At 39.8% G+C, this 2,095-nt stretch overlaps 1 protein-coding gene across 1 annotated transcript in view; it reads left to right on the top strand.

Moving 5' to 3' along the window:
• The window catches only part of DNAH9 (dynein axonemal heavy chain 9), a 397,093-nt gene that overhangs the window by 130,241 nt on the left and 264,757 nt on the right, over nt 1-2,095 (top strand). The window lies entirely within an intron of this gene.

Raw genomic sequence — 2,095 nt, 5'->3', positions numbered from 1 at the left:
TAATTCATAAGCACTTTGTTTCATGACATTGCTTTTACACTTCCCATCTCTTCCTTGTGCTTAATGTTTCCATCTGCCCTTCTACTCCAGGCCTACCCATTCCTGCTTTCTGAGCTTCCTCCCTGGGAAAATGCTGCTCTTTATTAAAGAATAATCTTACTGGCAAATACTTCACAGACCATGAAATTTAATCATTCAATCATATTAAGAAGAGTTGTGCAATCATCACTACAATAAATAAATTTCAGAACATTTCCTTCTCATACATTGTTGTTAGCTCCCCATTTCTCCCCCCCTTCCCTTGCCATGTGCCTAGGTAATTATGAATTCAGTTACTATCTCCACAAATCTACTTACCCAGGATTTCATATACAGAAAATCATGCAAAACACACAGGAAGCTAATAAGCAAAAACAAACAAACAAAAAACCCTGCCAACAACAATGACAAAGTAAAACATAGAAAGATCTCAATTGAAACGAAAATCGAAAATATTAAGAATTGAAAAAAAACTTTAAAATGGGTCAGAAGGGAAATTAAATGATAAGGTATTACATTTTTATCTAACTTTTCAATGCTCTCTGTCTGATAACAGAACTAGTCACGTCCCTCAACTATGATTGGAGGGCATTCCCCAGGGCTAAATCCAGGTGGGGACCCTGCAAATGGATTTTGGGTTTATATCGCAGTCCATAGCCTTCTGCAAACTAGGTGTGCAGAATGTAAGCTCTGATACCATTCCCTCCTTTGGATGTGGATTATATTGTTTACAATCCTTGGATCACACAGGCTGGTGTGCTTCTTCCATGTGACAGTGATGCCTCAATGAGATGACTGCTTGTTTGACGAAAAGCCTCAGATACTAGTCTTTCTGATCACAATCTGGTTTCTTCACCACTCTTAGCTACCACACCCATATCTTCCTTCAGTGATCTCTTCATAGAGTGAGGATGGAGTAGGGCCATGCCTAGATCTGAGGTACAATTAAGTGTGAACCCCCAATCCATTCATTTATCTATGGTTTATATGTGTCTTTGGTTAACTTCAGAGACAGCATTTTATGATAAAGAACATTATAAATCACCCCCTGGGACATAAGGCAATTGTATTGAAAGTGTCACTAATTTAGCCAGTGGTATAGAATTTTTTTAAATCATTTTAGTGGGGGCTCATACAACTCATACCACAATCTATACTTACATCAATTGTGTAAAGCACATTTGTACATTCGTTACTCTCATCATTCTCAAAACATTTGCTCTCCACTTAAGCCCCTGGCATCAGCTCCTCATTTTCCCCCTCCCTCCCTGCTCCCCCCTCCCTCGTGAACCCTTGATAATTTATAAATTATTATTTTGTCATACCTTACACTGTCTGAAGTCTCCTTCACCCACTTTTCTGTAGACTGGCTACAAACCCCATTGCATGAAATATTGACTTATACAGATTCACCTCTTAAGTGGCTAGACACTACTTACACAAACAGTAGAGGTTAGTGATAGGACAAAATTTTCAATAACACTCCCTCACCATAGCATAACCATGCCTACCAGATTAATACGTGTCATAAGGAAGCAAGGAGGGCATTAAAATAGTAAACATACGGCAGTCTCCAGCTATCATTCATTGGGCTCCCTCAAAGCAAGGGGTCAGAGCCAAGTCCAGTGACCGCCAATTTCATGACCTTGGGATAGCCATGATCTGCTCCTTCGAATCCTCCACTGTTTCAGCCTGCAGAGTCAGTGCCGTAAGTCTGCTACGGGTGAGTTTGAGATAAAGCTCAGTTCAACTAGTAGAGTTTCCACATTGAATCCTATGGTGTGGCCTATGAAGAGTGTTGTGCATCTTTTTTTTTTTAATTACTATTTTTTATTAAATCATTTTATCGGGGGCTCGTATAACTCTTATCACAGTCCACACATCCATCCATTGTGTCAAGCACTCCTGTACATTTGTTTCCCTCATCATTCTCAAAACATTTGCTTTCCACTTGAGCCCCTAGTATCCGCTCCTCATTTCTCTCCTCCCTCCCCACTCTCCCCTCCCCCATGCACCCTTGATAATTTATAAATTATTATTTTGTCATATCTTACAC

Source organism: Echinops telfairi, unplaced genomic scaffold (genome assembly GCF_000313985.2).
Source record: "Echinops telfairi isolate 266 unplaced genomic scaffold, ASM31398v2 ScPeMD7_2010;HRSCAF=2546, whole genome shotgun sequence".
In the NCBI taxonomy this organism is placed as follows: Eukaryota; Metazoa; Chordata; class Mammalia; order Afrosoricida; family Tenrecidae; genus Echinops; species Echinops telfairi.
This window is presented reverse-complemented; position numbering and strand designations above follow the sequence as displayed.